Source organism: Rhinopithecus roxellana, chromosome 4 (assembly GCF_007565055.1).
Source record: "Rhinopithecus roxellana isolate Shanxi Qingling chromosome 4, ASM756505v1, whole genome shotgun sequence".
Lineage (NCBI taxonomy): Eukaryota > Metazoa > Chordata > Mammalia > Primates > Cercopithecidae > Rhinopithecus > Rhinopithecus roxellana.
The window spans coordinates 132,792,877-132,812,749 of NC_044552.1; positions in this window are offsets into that span (position 1 = coordinate 132,792,877).

Consider the following 19,873-nt stretch of genomic DNA (forward strand, 5'->3'; position numbering starts at 1 on the left):
GACATCAGAGGGCATTTTTGGTAAGAACCACTGTTTCTGTAAAAGTCCACTCTTCATGTCATTAAATATCGCTTTGCTCCATTCTACACTCATAATATACTCCGTCCTCTCCAAGGGATTCTCGTCAACCCCAAGTCAACCCAGTTGGCATTCTGAGCTCAAAGTCAAGGATATCTGGGTGATATGCATTATTTTCTGCACCAAATTTGGAAGTGGCATCTCTAGGTTTAGAAACTAATAAACCCCAGAGAGAAGTTGTCTGCCCATTGGGTAGTCAACACTACAAAGTGACAGTATAAGGACTAGATCCACAGGAAACATTACAATGTGGGAAGAGGAAGAATGAGTGTCACAAAATAGTCACTGGTACATAGTATTTTTCAAATCCCATTGAACTAGGTAATGTGAGGACTTGTCACTCTGGGAATAGAGATTGTTCCTTAAATGCAAACTAATTGTGCTCACTTGTCCATGTTTTTAATGATTGCTGCTTCTACTGCAGGAATATAATTTCTTTTCCATTATCCTTCTTGAACCATCTGAAATAAACACTGGGGGAAATGAGCTAATTGGGAGCTGAGCAGCTTTCCCAACTCACTTTCTATTGCATGAAGGTTAAATCTGGGGCAGATATAGAACTTTTTAGTCCAGACTTGTGTTTTGTTTGGCAGGTCAATTTTTTCAAAATTATAATGTTTGTTATATTTATGATTCCAGTCCATTCCATGTGCTAATAACAATCCTACAATACTTTCCTAGCCATAATTCTCAGATCATTTCTAGTCTGACTTTCCGCCTTTGTATCTGTCTCTCTTGATATAAAGAGCATTACCTTGACAGTGGCAGGCTTTTTGTTAACCATATTTTGCCCTGAGCTAAAAATTTCAAAAACAGGTGAAAATAATCTATGGTATTAAAAATCAAGACAGTAGTTACCTTGGTGGGTAGAGACACAGGGAGGATGAGAGATATTTCTCAAGTGCAGAAATATCTGCACTTTTTTTTGATCTGGTTACATAAGAACGTTTACTTTGTGAAAATTAATCAGGCTATATACGATTGGTATATAAAATGTGTATGCACATTTTATATGTCAATAAACAAATTTACTTTAAAAATACCAAATGGAGCTAATCTTTCTATACTGATAGGCTAGCTAATTCAGACCACTCTAACTTAGAACAACTTCAAGAGTAGACAAAAACAAGTAAATACACATAGGTCCTTTTGAAGAACATAAGTTAGGTAACAAAACAATGAAGAATTGTAGACCAATATCCAGGAGAAAAACAAAAAACCCCCAGAGAGTTGGGTGTAACATCTGGGTAGATTTTCCATTAAAGATACCTGTTTTTTTCTAAATAAACAACAGAAGATGAGAAGATCTCCCAGAGAGTTCTCTCTCTTCTGCTGCTGTATAATAGCTCAGTCAGAAGATGGCCAGGCTGTCTATGAACCAGGAAACAGGCCCCCACCAGCCACTGAATCTGCCAGTTCCTTGATTTTGGACTTTTCAGCCCCAAGAACTATAAAAATAAATTTATGTTGTTTGTAAGCTACCCATTCTTTGGTGTTCTGACAGATCTAAGAGAAAAGACACTCACACTGAACTAATTGTCTACAACAGGTAAATTGAATCCTCTTTGAGGAAATTTAAGATTATGTAGAGCCTTAAGTTATCTACAGTTTTTTCATGTGCAATGTCTATCACTTTTAAACACAAGCATAAAAGGAGACCAAATTTTATCCTTCAAAATAAAAAGAAACAACAGATTATATAAATAGAAAATCCAAGTAATTATCAGAAATAGACTTTAAAATTAACTCTGAAAACACCAAGTGCTGAAAAAGACCTGGAGGAATGGGCTCTCGGGTGCAATTTCATCTCACTGATAGGTGTTAAAATGGAAACAATCACTTTGAAAAACAACTTGGCACTATTTTATAAAATTGAGCACTAATACGCCCTTTAACTCAATGATTTAATTGCTTACTATATACCCAAGAGAAATTCAGCCAGAAGACAGTCTAGGATTTTTAGGGTGTGAAACTTGTGTAATAATGAGATTACAAACGAATAAAATAAATATAAAATTATAAATTCAAATTAGGTGCAATTCTTTGTAAAAAATTTCTTCACGTGGGATATCTGAAACTTAATCTTCATGAACTTTACATGAACTTGACTTTAACATACTATAACCTGTTAAAAGACATTAGAAGAGAAAGAATTTCTAAAACAAAAGGAAACTAAAACAGTGCTGTGTAACATGGGGTACAAGGACAAAGCGAGAGGATCCAAAGAATCAGTGAATGATGGCTTTTAAATGAAAAAAAGAAATGATCTGCATAGACATACATACAGTGCAATAAACTGCACATATATTTTATGTATCCTATGGGTTGTGACATATGTATACATGTGTGAAACCATCACCCCAATCAAGATAGTGAATAGATCCATTATCCTCCCATATTTCCCTTATACAGTTTTTAATCCTTCACTCTCACCATGCCCCCTCCTACGTTCTCCTCCAGGAAAACACTGATCAACATTATTTCACTATAGATTGGTTTGCATTTTCTAGAATTTTTAATAAGTAGAATCTTAGAATGTGTGCTGTATTTTTATCTGTTTTTTTTTCATTCAATGCTTTTGTTTTGAAATTTATGCATGTGATTGAGTGTTATCAGTAGTTTATTTCTTCCTATTGCTGAATAATATTTTATTATATATATAGAACACAAAGGGTAGATTCACTTTCCTGTTGATGGGAATTTGGGTTTTTTCCAGTTTGTGATCACTACTGATAAAGCTCTTATAAATATTTGTGTAAAAGTTATAATCTTTACTGGGAAAAATTGGTCACAAAACGGAGGTGAGGTACAGATCCTGGCCACACTGGGAAGGGGTATGGTCCTTTACCTGCTTCACTGGAGTTTTAGAAGGGACAGTTGAGATGCCAGGATTATATATATGCCTTCATTTGTCTTGGGGAAATACCTAAGAATGGAACAACTATGACCTATTTTTGGTGTATGTTTAGCTGTTTAAGACACTTCCAAATTGTTTCCAAGGTGATTTTAAACTTTTGGAATTCCCAAAAATAATGCATGAGAGTTCTAAGTGACTCAACTTTATCCCAACACTTTGCATTCCAGTCTGTTTAATTTTAGCTATTTTAATAGGGCATAGTGATATCTCATTGTAGTGGTTTTAATTTGCATTTCCCTAATGACTGATAATATTGAACACTTTTTCATGTGTTTATTTGACATCTATATATCTTTTTGGTGACATGTCTGTTCATATATTTTGCCTATTTTTAAATTTTATTTTTAAAAATTTCAGGTTTGTGAGATATTTGTATATATTCTGGATATAGAATTTTTATCTAATCTTATTTGCAAATATTTCTTCTCTCACAAAGTTTACAATCTGTGCAGCAAGAGTTGTAGTAGCCTCAGGAAGACTGCTTGTAGCAAGATACTATAATAGCAGTATAAAAAACACAGAAACAATTTTTTTCTTTTTCTTTTTTTTTTTTTTTTTTGAGACAGGATCTCGCTCTGTCACCAAGGCTGGAGTGCAGTGGCGTGATCTCGGCTAGATGCAACCTCCATCTCCTGGGTTCAAGTGATTCTCCTGCCTCAGCCTCCCAAGTGGCTGGACCTACAAGCACCTGCCACCACACACAGCTAATTTTTGTCTTTTAGTAGAGATGGGGTTTCACTGTGTTGGCCAGGCTTGCTTTGAACTCCTGACCTTATGTGATCCATCCACCTCAGCCTCCCAAAGTGCTGGGATTATAAGCGTGAGACACCTTGCCCTTCTTGTATATCTGCTTTCTTAAGGTACAAGGATCTGCTCAAGGAATGAGCAAGGCAGGATCCTGACCTCTTATTCTTTGATGTTCATACTATTAGTATGAACTAAGGCAACCCAGATTGAGGAGCTTCTGGAAAAGACAGTGGTGGTCTCCATGTGCGTCCTGTTACTAAAAAAGGGAAGGTGGAACTGATGACTTTGACAAGGAGCGTAAGTTGAGTGAGCTTCACCCTGAAGAAATGAACATCTTCCCTTACTTCCCAAGGAACTACATGGAGCTGCACCAGGAAGGTCTTGCACAGAACTGTCAGGTGACTTGGGTTTCCTTGGTTTCTCCTGCAGTCTCTTTAGCAACCAGTGTTATGGCTGATCTCAGAATTTTCTTTTTTATTATTATTATTATTATTTATATTTTAATAGGGATTATAGTTCTTTTTTTATTATTATACTTTAAGTTCTAGGGTACATGTGCATAATGTGCAGGTTTGTTACATATGTATATTTGTGCCATGTTGGTGTGCTGCACCCATCAACTCGTCAGCACCCATCAATTCATCATTTATATCAGGTATAACTCAAAATGCAATCCCTCCCCCCGCCCCCCTCCCCATGATAGGCCCTGGTGTGTGATGTTCCCCTTCGCGAGTCCAAGTGATCTCATTGTTCAGTTCCCACCCATGAGTGAGAACATGCAGTGTTTGGTTTTCTGTTCTTGCTATAGTTTGCTGAGAATGATGGTTTCCAGCTGCATCCATGTCCCTACAAAGGACGCAAACTCATCCTTTTTTATGGCTGCATAGTATTCCATGGTGTATATGTGCCACATTTTCTTAATCCAGTCTGTCACAGATGGACATTTGGGTTGATTCCAAGTCTTTGCTATTGTGAATAGTGCCGCAATAAACATACGTGTGCATGTGTCTTTATAGCAGCATGATTTATAATCCTTTGGGTATATACCCAGTAGGGGGATGGCTGGGTCATATGGTACATCTAGTTCTAGATCCTTGAGGAATTGCCATACTGTTTTCCATAGTGGTTGAACTAGTTTACAATCCCACCAACAGTGTAAAAGTGTTCCTATTTCTCCACATCCTCTCCAACACCTGTTGTTTCCTGACTTCTTAATGATTTTCATTCTAACTGGTGTGAGATGGTATCTCATTGTGGTTTTGATTTGCATTTCTCTGATGGCGAGCAGTAACAGACAAACAGAGAGCCAAATCATGCATGAACTTCCATTCACAATTGCTTCAAAGAGAATAAAATACCTAGGAATCCAACTTACAAGGCATGTAAAGGACCTCTTCAAGGAGAACTACAAACCACTGCTCAGTGAAATAAAAGAGGACACAAACAAATGGAAGAACATACCATGCTCATGGATAGGAAGAATCAATATGGTGAAAATGGCCATACTGCCCAAGGTTATTTATAGATTCAATGCCATCCCCATCAAGCTACCAATGAGTTTCTTCACAGAATTGGAAAAAACTGCTTTAAAGTTCATATGGAACCAAAAAAGAGCCCGCATTGCCAAGACAATCCTAAGTCAAAAGAACAAAGCTGGAGGCATCACACTACCTGACTTCAAACTATACTACAAGGCTACAGTAACCAAAACAGCATGGTACTGGTACCAAAACAGAGATATAGACCAATGGAACAGAACAGAGTCCTCAGAAATAATACCACACATCTACAGCCATCTGATATTTGACAAACCTGAGAGAAACAAGAAATGGGGAAAGGATTCCCTAATTAATAAATGGTGCTGGGAAAATTGGCTAGCCATAAGTAGAAAGCTGAAACTGGATCCTTTCCTTACTCCTTATACAAAAATTAATTCAAGATGGATTAGAGACTTAAATGTTAAACCTAATACCATAAAAACCCTAGAAGAAAACCTAGGTAATACCATTCAGGACATAGGCATGGGCAAGGACTTCATGTCTAAAACATCAAAAGCAACGGCAGCAAAAGCCAAAATTGACAAGTAGGATCTAATTAAACTAAAGAGCTTCTGCACAGAAAAAGAAACTACCATCAGAGTGAACAGGCAACCTACAGAATGGGAGAAAATTTTTGCAATCTACTTATCTGACAAAGGGCTAATATCCAGAATCTACAAAGAACTCAAACAAATATACAAGAAAAAAACAAACAACCCCATCAAAAAGTGGGCAAAGTATATGAACAAATATTTCTCAAAAGAAGACATTCATACAGCCAACAGACACATGAAAAAATGCTCATCATCACTGATCTCAGAATTTTCAAGGGCAAAACCTTGGGCCACTTAAAAAGTAACCAAGGACACTGATGACAGAAACCAGGTGAAGTAGGGAGAGCTACCTAGTAGTCAGCAGTGGCAAACAAACAAACCTCAGTTCTTGCTGTCGCCCAGTAAATAGAAGCAGGGAACATCAAAAAGGTCTGATTTAATGGATCACTTTATGCAGACATAGGAGTCCTGGGAATACTTGGATAGAAGAAAGCTGGGAAATGTTAGATTTCTGGCCGTGTTGGCCTTGACATTGCTTGGAATATCCACTGCATATAAATGTGCGTTTGTATGAGAAAGTCTATAGCAACATATGCCTGTGGGATTTAGAATCCAGGTTCTGCCATGTAATAATCATACGTACGTGGGGAAATCACTAAGTTTCTCTGGGTCCTAGTTCACCCACATGGAAAGGTTGGATATTTCTGTTAGATGAAGAAACCCCTCTAAATATGTGTGTGTATACATATATATGTTCCTTAAGCAATCAGTGATATATATATCTTAAGCAATTGGTGATTCCTTAAGCAATCAGTGATACATATATATATATATATATCTCATATGTATTTGATATATATATATCTCATATATATATCTCATATGTATGTATATATGATATCAGTGATATATATATATATATCAGATACATACATATACTGATATATATATGATATCAATGATATATATATCAGATACATACATATATCACTGATTGCTTAAGGAACATATATATGTATACACACATATTTAGAGGGGTTTATATATATATATATCTGATGTGTATGTGTGTGTGTGTATATATATATATATATCAGAGAGAGAGAGAGAGAAATTTTAACACAGAGCTTCTTTGATTGGTGGCTATTACAAATTCAATTTTTTTGAGGTAGGATCTGGCTCTGTCACTCAGGCTGGAGTGCAGGGGCACAATCTCAGTTCACTGCAACCTCTGCCTCCCAGGCTCCAGCAATCCCCCTACCTCAGCCTCCTGAGTAGCTGGGACTACAGGCATGTGCCATCACACCGCTAGTAGTTTTGCATTTTTTGTAGCGATCAATTTCGTCATGCTGCCCAGGCTGGTCTCAAACTCCTGAGCTCAAGCAATTTGCCTGACTTGGGCACTCATAGTGCTGAGATTATAGGAATGAGCCACAGCACCAGGCTGAAATTCTTATTTTTATCTGTGATCTATTATATATTTTCCAAATCTCTAATAATGGGAGCATAAAATAAGTGAGTGAGAATATTTTCAGGGGAATACATTATCATCATGATAGTATGATTACCTTACTTACTATTTCTGAGGATATATATTGTGTGGAGTGATCAAATGTAACCTCTCAAGTACTGGGTTATGCCCTCAATTTTAAAGACAAACCTGCTAGAAAGTACTGATCTTAGCATATCATATTCTATCATGATACAAGGCGTAAAGTCTTAAGATCTCACACCTCCACAATCAAGGAAAATTTAGCTCCTGTTAGTGCAAATTAGAAAACACTCCTGGCAAGTAGGCCATACAGCCTGTCAATCAGTAAAATGAGGTTGGGTACTTATTTCTTAAACAATTCAAGTATCAGTTCCAAACTGTGGTTCTCTCAGAGTTTCAGTAATCCACACTTTCCACATCATGTTTAATGTTTGGAGTTGATGCTGTTGCTACTGCCACTGCTGCTCTGCACCACTCCAGTTGATTTGAAACAGAAGCAGAAGCCCTTTATGATGTAAGGCCACTTAATGATTAATTAGTACTTCTCTCTATGCAGCACATTAGGAGGAGGCTCTTGCTAGAGTTATGATTAACTTCAGAGCTGCAGATGTTGGAACAGTTACCTCGTGGTAATGCTATGTTGCCAATTGATATGTTTAGGTATCTTCGTGTTTGGTGGTTTAATTGCATTGCCAGAACATGTTTGCTTCCTTTTATCCTTAAAACAACATCATCATGGAAATATGATAGATGCCTATGAAAAAAATAGATGTAAACACATTCAAGATAAATGTACCAGAGTGCCAGTTTTATTTATATTCATGTTTATGTATATATTCATGTATTTTTCAAACTTTTGCTAGAAATCCATTTGTGAAATCTATTTGAAAATGCAAGACATATGCAAATATATTATATTTCTGATTTGTGTGTATGTGTGTGAAAACTGTATTTCAAATGTATAGATAAAATAAGAAATCAAAGGCAAGGTTAAAATCTTACATCCAAAATAGCTCAGAATAGCTGAAGACAGACTGGTTATAACCATAAAGGCCTCTCTTCACTCTGTCCTTAAAATATTTCTTTCAGTTTGGTCTCAAACATTTGGGTTGCTGTAGACACAAATTCTAATAACCCATGTGATACTGAAAATCTGACACAGTGAAGATATATTGCAATGCATATAGCTTGAGGGAATAGGTCAGTCAGAGGTTAGCTCATATGTATAGACTTTTAAAAAATATGGTTCTTTATTTTCCACCTAGCTTTATTCACTTCATTACTTCCCAAGTTTGAGTACTTGCTTAGGGTAGCATTACTAAATTTAGTGCAGTGTGTATGTGACTTCTTGCATTTCAGTCAATGCAAAGATAAATTTTGTTCTTAACGCATAAGTGTTTTCCCTTTTTTGTTTTGTGAACAATGAGAGAATAACATGTTTGATAATATCAATTAGCTTTATCCTTGTTGATATTTCTATAAATCATTGTTGATGGCATGAGATTCTCTTAGATGATGGATTTCAGGGATACAGCATGAAAACAAAGCTCTGGAGGCAACTTTGTTGAATTATAGCAGAATCCTGTTAAAGCACAATGATTCAGATATACCCAAATTCCCAGAGGTGTGAGGAATAAATAACATTGAAAGCCATACAATATTACATAAACCTAAGGTGGTATTTTTCTTATCATCATTACTGTTACTTGTTTTTATTTTTATTACATTGATTTTACCTTATAAAAGCATGTGTCTAGAACCATAGCTAATATGTCTAAATTTCTATTGGCCTTTTTCAGAATGCCATCTTAAAATAATCATAGAGAATGTATTTTTCTGAGACTGGTTTCCTTCACTTGGAATGATGCATTTAAGACTCATCCATGATGTTGCTATGTGAATCACCTGTTCATTTCTTTTTAATTGTTGAGTAGTATTTATTGTTTGTACCACACTTTATCCATTTGCCAGTTGAGGGATATTTGGTCTGTTTCCAGCTTTGACAACTACAATTAAAACCACTGTAAACAACTGCATACAGGATTTTTAGTGCACTTGGGTAATACCTAAGGGTCAGATTGTTGAGTTGTAAGTTGAGCATATGCTTAATTTTATAAGAAGCTGCCAAAATATTTTCCAAAGTAACTCTAATTTTGCATAGCCACCAGGAATGTGTTTCTTATCCTACTCAGTATTTACTATTGATGTTTCTTTGATTTTAACCATTCTAACAGTTGGGTGGTAGTATCTGGTTGTGGTTTTAATTTGTATTAGTGTAATGAAAATTATGTGCATATTTGCCATTTTTATGTAATCTTCATTGGTGAAGTGTCTATAAATTTTTTGCCCATTTTAAATTGCATTTTTTGAACAATTGAGTTTTGAGAATTATATATATATACACACAGATACATATATCTATATCATATATATATATATGGATATATATATCCTGGATATAGATATGTATCTTTCTTTTCTAAATTGCCTAGTCTCAGGGATGTCTTTGTGGCATGAAAACAGACTAATACAGAAAACTGGTACCAGTAGAGTGGGGGGGTGTTGTTGAAAAGATACCCAAAAATATGGAAGTGACTTTGGAACTGGGTAACAGGAAGAGATATATATATATATAAGACATATATATATATATAAGACATATATATGGATATAGATATATATGTTTATATCCTGGATATAGAACTTTTATCTGTCTCATTTGAAAATATGTTTTCCAGTGTGTGGATTGTCTGTTAATTCTCTTACTTACCAATGTCTTTCAAAGAGCAGAGGTACTTACTTTTTAACAAAGATCATTTATTCCATTTGTTCTTGTATAAATCATGTTTTTGGGTTTGTGTCTCAATCATTTTTGTCTAAATCATGGTTGATATAGTTTGGCTGTGTTCCCACCCAAATCTCATCTTGAATTCCTATGTATTGTGGGAGGCCCCTGGTGGGAGGTTAAACCTGCTGGTTTTAAAAACAGGAGTTTCTCTTCACAGGCTGTCTGTTTGCTTGCTGCCATCCATGTAAGACATGACTTGCTCCTCCTTTCCTTCTGTCATGACTGTGAGGCCTCCCCAGCCACATGGAACTGTAAGTCCATTAAATTTATCTTTCTTTTCTAAATTGCCTAGTCTCAGGGATGTCTTTGTGGCATGAAAACAGACTAATACAGAAAACTGGTACCAGCAGAGTTGGGGGGTGTTGTTGAAAAGATACCCAAAAATATGGAAGTGACTTTGGAACTGGGTAACAGGAAGAGTTGGAACCATTTGGAGGGCTCAGAAGAAGACAAGGAAATGTGGGAAAGTTTGGAACTCCCTAGAGATTTGTTGAATACCTTTGACCAAAATGCTGATAATAATATGGACAATAAAATCCAGGCTGAGGTGGTCTCAGATGGAGATGAGGAACTTGTTGGGAACTGAAGCAAAGGTGACTCTTGTTATGTTCTAGCAGATGGACTGGTGGCATGTTGCCCCTTCCCTAGAGATTTATGGAACTTTGAACTTGAGAAAGATGATGTAGTATATTTGATGGAAAAAATTTCTAAGCAGCAAAACATTCGCTTCAAAAAATTTGAAGTGACGTGGGTGCTATTAAAGGCATTCAGTTTCAAAATGAAAATAGTGCATAAAAGTTTGGAACATTTGTAGCCTAACAATGCAATATAAAAGAAAATCCCATTTTCTGAGGAGAAATTCAAGCCAGCTGCAGACATTTGCATAAGTAACAAGGAAGTGAATGTTAATCACCAAGACAGTGGGGAAAATGTCTCCAGGGCATGTCAGAGACCTTTGCAGCAGTCCTTTCCAGCATAGGCCTGGAGACCTAGGAGGAAAAAGTGATTTTGTGGGCCTCACCCAAGGTCCTAGTGCTGTGTGCAGCCTAGGGACTTAGTGCCCTGCATCCCAGCTGCTGCAGCCATGGCTGAAAGGGGCCATTGTAGAGCTCAGGCCATGGCTTCAGATGGTGCAAGGCTCAAGCAGCTTTCACGTGGTGCTGACACTGTGAGTGCACAGATGTCAAGAATTGAGGTTTGGGAGCCTCTGCCTAGATTTCAGAAGATGTATGGTAATGCCTGGATGCCCAGGCAGAAGTTTGCTCTAGTGGTGGGGTCCTCATGGAGAACCTTTGCTAGGGCAGTGCGAAAGGGAAATGAGGGATGGGAGCCCCAACACAGAGTCCCTAATGGGGCACTGCCTAGTGAAGCTGTGAGAAAAGGGTCCTTGTCCTCCAGATCCCAGACTGGTAGATCCACCAACAGCTTGCACCATATGCCTGGAAAAGCCACAGACACTCAACATCAGCCCATGAAGGTAGCCAGGAGGGAGGCTGTACCCTGCAAAGTCACAAGGGTGGAGAACCAAGACTATGGGAACTCACCTGTTGTATCAGTGTGACCTAGATGTGAGACGTGGAGTCAAAGGAGTTCATTTTGGAGCTTTAAGAGTTGATGGCCTGCTGGATTTCAGACTTGCATGGGGTCTGTAGCCCCTTTGTTTTGGTTAATTTCTTCTACTTTTAATGGCCGTATTTACCCAATGCCTGAACCCCCATTGTATCTAGGAATTAACTAACGTACTTTTAATTTTACAGGCTCCTAGGCAGAAGGCACTTGCCTTGTCTCAGATGAGACTTGGAACTGTGTACTTTTCAGTTAATGCTGAAATGAATTAAGACTTTGGGGGACTGCTGGTAAGGCATTATTGGCTTCAAAATGTGAGGATGTGAGATATGGGAGGGGCCAGGAGCAGAATGACATGGTTTGGCTGTGTTGCCACCCAAATCTCATCTTTAATTCCTATGTATTGTTGGAGGGACCCAGTGAGAGGTCATTGAATCACGAGGGTAGGTCTTTCCTGTGCTGTTCTCAAGATAGTAAATAAGTCTCACAAGATTTGCTGGTTTTAAAAATGTGAGTTTCCCTTTCCAATGTCTCTCTTTGCCTGCTGCCACCCATGTAAGATGTGACTTGCTCCTCCTTGCCTTCCGCCATGCTTGTGAGACCTCCTCAGCCAAGTGGGACTGTAAGTCCATTAAATCTCTCTTTTGTGACTTGCCCAGTCATGGGTATGTCTTTATCAGCAGCATGAAAATGGACTAACAAAATGGTTATAAATATTTTCTTGTTTGTTTTTTCTTATACATTTTATAGTTTTCAGTTTTTAATTTTATAGTTTTTAGGTTCAAGGTCAATTTTGAATTAATTTTTGTATGTGGTGTAAGGAATGTAGATAATTCATTTATTTGCATATGAATATTAAATTGTTCCATCATTTGATGAAAAGTCTGTTTCTGTCATTGAATTATCTTAGCAATTGTGTCAGAAATCATGACTATATATGTGTGCGTCTACCTCTAGAATCTGTGTTCTGTTTGATTGTCTATCTTTTTGCCATTACCACACAGTGTTGTTACTGTGGTTAATAGTAACTTTTGAAATCAGGTTGTAAGTCCTCAAACTCCGTTATTCTTTTTCATGGCCATTTTGGCTATTCTACCTCCTTTGCCTTTCTATCTAATTTTAGAACTGTTGTATTAATTTCAGAAAATTTAGCTGGAATACTTACTGGAATTGTATTGAATATATAGATCAGTATTTTGGGTAAGTGACATCTTAGCAATGTTGAGTCTTCCAATGCATGATTGTATTGTACCTTGCTCTGATTTTCTTTATATTTCTTGTGCTTGTGCTTTACTGAACTTTTTGCACCCAGGGAATTATGTTTTAGATTTTTAAAAAATCAAATTTGGGCTTTTTTCTATTCCCCTACTCACTCTTTTCTTCATGTACACTAATTACACATACATTAGGCTGCTGAAAAGTTCACTTATTTTATGAGTTTGTTTATTCTCATCTTTTTCTTTCTGTTTCCTTTTCAGTAATTTCTGCTACTATGTTTTCAAGCTTATTGATATTTTCTTCTGCACTATCTATTACACTATGAATGCTATGTAGTGGTTTTTGTTTATTTGTTTTTAATTTGAAACATTGTATTTTCATATCTAGTTTTATTTGGATATTTTAAAACATCTTCTCTGTCTATTCTTAATGCAGTCATGTTTTCTTTATCCTTCTTAAACATATGGAATACAGTCATAATCACTATAATTATTTTAGGTTCATATGACTTACTATTTGATGAAACTAATTCCTTTTTTTCTCTTTATTATAATTTCATTCAATGTTATTATCTGTTTGATTTTTTAATATAAAATGCTGCTTGTCTTTTTCTTTAAAATTCTACTATTATTTTATATTGAAATCATGTAATAATTATACACAGTTATGTTCAACATTATAAGTTGGTGAATTATCTTACATTAAACCATTGGTATGTCTTTTCTTTTTTTCTACTTTCTTTTGTGTCTCCAAATACTTAAAGTTTGTCTTCATATACATCTTTTAGATTTATTCATACACATATTCATATATATTCATATACTGATGTATGCAATTCAGTTCTGACACTAACTACCTAGGGTTGATGTGCATGGTCCCCAAGGAGACTGCTCTCATTTCAGATGCCAGCTGGAGATGGGGTCCCCAACTCCACTTCTGATTATCAGAGTACAAATCCAGGGGATCCTAGAACCACCCTCAGGTTTGGTTGTTTGCTAAAATGGCTAACAGAACTTTGCAAATTGCTTACAATGATTACATGATCATATTTTTCTTAAAAAGTATAAAAATTGGGAACAGCCAAATGAAAAGACACATAATGTAAGGTCTGGAGGGGTCCTGACATAGAGCTTAAATACCTTCCCCTATAAATCAGGGCATGCCACCTTTCTGGAACATTAATATATTCAGCAACCCAGAATTTCCTCTGAGTTTTGGAGTGTTCAGACTTTTAATTGGGATTCCATTACATAGGCATAATTGATTAAATCACTGGTGTTGTGATTGAACTCTATCTTTACCTCCCCATTCCCGCAGAGGTTGGGCTGGCTCAAACTTCCAACTATCTAATCATGTGGTTTGTTTTTCTGGTGACCAACCACAGCCTGAAGCTATCGTAGAGGCCTACTATGAGTCACTTCATTAATATAAACTCACATGTGACCCAAGGGGCTTAGGAATGACAAAGACAAAAAGCCCCTTCCAGGAACCAGAGTCAAAAGTCAGTGAAATCCATTATTATAAAACAACATCCTACCATCAGCATTATAAATAACTTGTTCTGTTTAAATACAGCTGTGCACAACATAATGATGTTTCAGCCAGTGATGAACCACACATACAAGACAGTGGTCCAATAAAATTATAGTACCTACTTTTACTGTACCTTTTCTATGGTTAGATATTTTTAGATAAATGTTTACCATTGTGTTTACAATTGCCTACAGCATGTAGTACAGTAACATGCTGTACAGGTTTGTAGCATAGGAACAATAGGCTATCATATATAGACTAAGTGTAGTAGGCTATACCATCTAGGTTTGTGTAGGTATACTCAATGATGATAGTACAATCACAGAATTGCCTAATGATATGTATCTTAGGACATCCCCATTGTTTGTTTGTTTTTTTTTTTTTTTTTTTTTTTGAGACGGAGTCTCGCTCTGCCGCCCGGGCTGGAGTGCAGTGGCCGGATCTCAGCTCACTGCAAGCTCCGCCTCCCGGGTTTACGCCATTCTCCTGCCTCAGCCTCCCGAGTAGCTGGGACTACAGGCGCCCGCCAACTCGCCCGGCTAGTTTTTTGTATTTTTTTTTTTTTTTTTTTAGTAGAGACGGGGTTTCGCCGTGTTAGCTAGGTTGGTCTCGATCTTCTGACCTCGCGATCCACCCTTCTCGGCCTCCCAAAGTGCTGGGATTACAGGCTTGAGCCACCGCGCCCGGCCAGGACATCCCCATTGTTAAGAGGCATGTTACTGTATTCAAATTATGGGAGAGATAAGAAGATCCATTTCTAAAAGTTTTTCAGTGAGATTTATTAACCCTCTGAAGTATAAGGCAGTAAATTCTAAACTTTGAAACTATTGGAAATGTCGAAGGAAGAATGTCAAACAACTCCACAAAGAAGATGCTTCATTGTCTCACTTTATTAATTCCAGAAAAGTATAATCTAAAATTACTTGGAAGAATTCTGCAAAGAGAAAGAAGATATATAAAGGTACAGAAAGTGAAAGGATGCATAGCATAATATTAATCTCATAGAGGTAGCCTCATGTTTAAAGGCTAACCTGAAAACTTTGAGTGCTATAACTAGTATCTGACATCTAATAAATTAATCCCCCCAAAATTCTTTGATTACTTCCCATATAAGTTGTCACCAAAAAGTAATTAACTGTGTCAGGGGCATAAGATCAAGGTGGCTCCAGCAGCCTGGGTCCCCACATGAGTAAACTGAAACCCAACTCAATGTAAATAATATCCTAGAAAAAAGAAACTTAAGCTTTATAAATCAGAAACTGCCAACTAACCTCTAACTGGAAACTTGTGGGGCTACTGTTCCACTTTAACCAATCAAATATTTCCTTTGTCTTGCTTCCATAAACATTGTATAAAAGTTTTCCCCTGGTTGAGCGTGGTGGCTCAAGCCTGTAATCCCAGCATTTTGGGAGACTCAGGTGGGCCATCACCTGAGGTCAGGAGTTCGAGACCAGCCTGGCCAACATGGTGAAACCCCATCTCTATTAAAACTATAAAAATTAGCCAGCCATGGTTGCGGGCGCCTGTAATCCCAGCTACTCGGGAGGCTGAAACAGGAAAATCGCTTGAACCCAGGAGGTGGAGGGTGCAGTGAGCTGAGATCACGCCACTGCACTCCAGCCTGGGCAACAAAGAGTGAAACTGAGTCTCAAAAAAAAAAAAAAAAGAAAAAGTTTTCCCATCGGTGAAGCCCCAACCACGTGCTTTCTGGTATTGCCCAATTCATGAATCTATGTCTGCTCAAATGAACTCTAGAATTTTAATGTACCTACATTTATCTTTTAGCAGTGTTAACTTCGGTGTGTTTAAGCTACGTATGGTTATATGAAACTTCCTAACATTTTCTAGAATGACAGTTCTATAAACGTCTTTTTAAAAAATGATATATATTGTAATCAAGGAAAGTGAGATATTTTCTAATAAAGTTAAATTGAAATCCAGTATTTCACAATTATCATTCCTCTTTTAGAAATTTCTTATGTGCAAATTCTACTTTAGGGGTTTTATAAACAAATTATTGTATCGTAAGATGTCCTTTGCTGATGAATGCCCATAGAACATGTTGAAAACAAATGCTGTGCTAATAGTATCAAATCTAAAGCTCATCTCAGAGACAATTTCCAAATGGTCCTCTATGATAACTGCCATGCAAATATTGTGCATATATTTTGTCTTCAAAAGGCTACATTAATGGTTTTGCTGTATCCCAGGAATATACTTTTATCTATCTCTAAGTTCGAAGGAAAAGTTGTCATATTCTTGACATTCTATTGCTTCCACAGATCAAAATCTTCCCAACATTCCTTCCTGAAGTTTGATGTAGTTACAATGATGTGATTTCTCGAAATGTATATTTAAAAAAAAAAAGAAATTGTGGTTTTAATTCCAAAAATGTCACACTGAATGTGCACTTGAATGAATCAAATTAATTATGAAAATAAGCACATATGCGAAACTGAACAGTGCAAATGGTTAAAATGGTTAACTGATTTTTTTAATTTAATGGATTTATCTATGAATTATGTAATATGTGCTGCCATTATTCAGAAGAATCATCTTTCCTGTTTTTAATGGGCATATGATATCTAAGGATTCAAATTCTACCTGGATTGTATTTCATTAATTTGAAAATGAATTAATCCCATTCTGTTTTTACACATAGAATGGATTCCATCCATATATCTGAAAATAAGACCATGCTAACTTGTCTAATAGTTAATGCACTGCAATCCTGTAAATGTTACAGTAAAATACCATGCCAAAAATAGGCATAGTTTCAGATGCTTCAGCATATGAGGCATGGATACTTCAATCATTTGCAAAGGTTCATCTCAGTGGACTGAATGAAAAAGATGATCATTGCTCTTTAATGTAATTTTGCAGCTGTCATAAAAGAAAATATCTCCATGAAATTTATTGGAAACTCTTTATCTTTGATCAGTGAAAACTGAAGTCAAATATACAAGGTAAACACACATAAAAATAAATTCACACATTTCTGTGAATTCTTTAAATGTACACACTTCTGCAAATTTTCTAAATTCACAAATACAAATTTGCATGTATGTGCACATGTGCACACACATGACATAAAACGTGAGTAGGTGGAGGTAATTTTTCCCCCTTAATGCTACCTTATAAGTGAATGCACTGGGAACAGTTTGGCTCTCGTGAGCCAAATTTCTATTTTTAAAATCTTCCTTCACATAGATCATATGATGTGTGTGAACTCTAAGAATATTCTGACTTACTGCCTCTCTGATAATTTAATTGAAGCCACTTCTATTTTTAGGAAATAGCTTAGTCATGTATTTACGACTCTACTATATTTCAGAAGAGTTTTTTTTTTTTTTTTTTTTTTTTTTTTTTTTTTTTTTTCCTACAGTGAAATAAACCATTCTGATCTGATGGTGGTGGGTTTGTCTTTCACACAAGCAACACCTCCTTTGTAAAATCATGAGGTTGTCTGAAACATTTAAAAATGTTGTTTAAAAAGCAGTTCTGTATTATCATAACAATTTCCTGCTATTTAAAGTATATTATAATAAATATAAGAGTAGGTTCAGCATAAAGGTAGGAAAAGAAAAGACATTTTAGTTCAATTGAATCAGTTCAATTTTTTTATGGTTCCAAAAGTTGCAGTGACTATGATTCTTAAGATAGACTAAAATATATTATCTATGGCACACATTTACCCCTCAAAAGATTACTCTGCCTGTGAAAGGAATTAAAGCTGTTTATAAATGCATACATTTGGAGAATTCATTTATCCATCCTGATGGATTATTTAAACCTCTCAACATCAAGTGTTTTTCTTTGTTGTGGGAAAGAAACTGGTGACTTTCTTGGGACTAATATCCAGCTGGAGAAGAAAGAAGAAGAAATCACACTGAGAAACAGGAGGACACCCTGCAGGAGCACCATATTCAATGCTGCCTTGTTTTCAGTCTGTGACATTGGCATACATACCTCCAACAAGAGTGATGATGCGACTCCAAACTTTGTGGTCAAACTTCATGTGGTAGCGGGAGAATCAGAGGTTCTGTTACCCACTCATCCCTATAATTGTGCACAAGATGTGTTCAATTTTTACTTAATACCTACATCCACTGGTCCAATCAGCACACCAGGAAGCAAGCAAATGGCAAAATTACCACACATCTCCCACCTACATCCCTTCTACACATGCACACATTTGCAGAAACAGTTATAGCAATGTTTTATAAAGAAACCATTCAGTAGGTAAGAAAACCATTTGTTTTCTGATCAGAAATTTTAAGATTAAAAAGTCATAAATGTCTACTAGGCATCATCATTGTACAAGACTTAAGGTAAAGCTTTTTCTCTCCTGCCTTGGTTTTTATAAATTCACACTTTTCACAGCATAAAACAAGATGAAATACATATTTGCATATTTTGCAAAGAGAGTGAATAGAAATGAAAAGCAATTATTGTGATATGGATTATTCTTCTCAATCTAAACATTAATTATTGACTCAAAAAATATAATGAAACTGATGGTCACTTTCATTTTCCCATATAAGACTCATGCAAATGTTTTAGTGCAGTAAACAAATTAACTGAGTACTATTCAATTTCACCATATATCTAGAGATTCAAAGTTCTTCATCTTGGGGGCCTCTACTAATCCATTTTTATGGCTGGAAGTTCTTCAATGTAATGACTTCATTTCCTTTAACCAAAATAATCTTTTTCTTTTAATTTATGACTTCAGTGTAATCAATTTATTTGAGATGTAGTAGGATACATTTCTTGATGTTTGAGAATCTCATAGAGAATCTTATTTTTATTACTAGAACATGTGGCTCTTTCAGATCTAACCACATTCTTCAGGTAAGAATGTTTGTTCTACCTGTAAAAATATAGCATTAAAGTCTTCAATATACCTTTTGTCTTCATTTGTGAAGAGCCTGATTTTGTGATTGAGTTGTGTAGAATAAGTACATAAATGTGCAGACAAGATAATACAGAAAAGAAAACATGGCCTCATTCATAATAAAATTGCCTTTTAATTTCTGGAAGTCACAGGGCGGGGCTAGTACCGAAAATATGGGGAAATGGTGGGTCTTTTCACATGAAAATTCTCACACGCATGGAGATAGTATTTATCTACTTAACACCCCTCTGAAAGCGAAACCCAGAAAAAGCGTTACGTAGTATAGCTAATAGCACAGCTCTGCCTCTTGCTCTCTCTAGATCTTTTTTATTTTTGGTAGGGAGCTAGCAGAGGTTGTGTGACATTCAACAAAGTATTTCTTGACAGATTTGGGGGAGAGGGGATTTGGGGAGGGGGTGTGGGTTGGAAGGGTACCGATCCAGGTACTGTGCTCACTACCTTGGTAACAGGATCACTTGCAACCA